This window comes from Limulus polyphemus, unplaced genomic scaffold (genome assembly GCF_000517525.1).
Source record: "Limulus polyphemus unplaced genomic scaffold, Limulus_polyphemus-2.1.2 Scaffold2593, whole genome shotgun sequence".
Taxonomy (NCBI): domain Eukaryota; kingdom Metazoa; phylum Arthropoda; class Merostomata; order Xiphosura; family Limulidae; genus Limulus; species Limulus polyphemus.
Window position 1 is genome coordinate 79,368 of NW_013668203.1, and position 738 is coordinate 80,105.

Below are 738 nucleotides of genomic sequence, written 5' to 3' on the forward strand. Positions count from 1 at the left end.
TATAAATATATATCACTCAATTTCTTAGTTTAAAAGCAAATATTAAAAAAAACACAGTTAAACATCAATTTTTGTGTGCACTTGGTATGTTGAATGCAAAAGTGGTTTAAATTAGATGTTTGTGAAGTCAAAATACTAAGTGTATAGTTTCGTATGAATTAGAAACTCAAATTGCAGATATTGACAAGCTAGAATATAAAATAAGAGCCTCTTATCTTTTGAATTTGCTGAGATATTTTTCATAATAAATCAAACACAGTGACACCCTACCCACGTTTTTCCATATTTGGAAATGCTCCCTTTTATAAATTTACTTCTATATATGACATGGATAACTAATTGGAAGCTCAGAATGTCCCCATAGTGGATTTCTCAGCTATTTTAATGGGCTTGGCGCTATTCTTTCTTTTGAACCAATATTTCAACAAGGTAGGGTGTGTTTTTAGTTTGCTCGAAATTTCATATTTTTTTTAGACTAAAATACATCTTAGTCACTAAGCTTGATAAATTATAGTGGAATTCTATGGTATTGATGTAGTAATTAATTATTAGCAACCTATGTCAAGCCGCAATCGAGTACAAAGGTTATAACTAGAAGAGATAATTGTTTGCTTTACTTCATTAGTTACTGTTCTATGTTTTAAAAAATAAGTCTAAGAACTTATTTCAAAATAGCAATAATTTGTATTCATATATAATGTAGAATAATTGAAATGTGACTGTATTTTACAAAATACT

At 28.0% G+C, this 738-nt stretch overlaps 1 protein-coding gene across 4 annotated transcripts in view; it reads left to right on the forward strand.

Moving 5' to 3' along the window:
• LOC106467380 (histone acetyltransferase KAT7-like) overlaps nt 1–738 on the forward strand; it is an 88,440-nt gene that overhangs the window by 34,554 nt on the left and 53,148 nt on the right. The gene's annotated exons all lie outside the window — the stretch shown is intronic.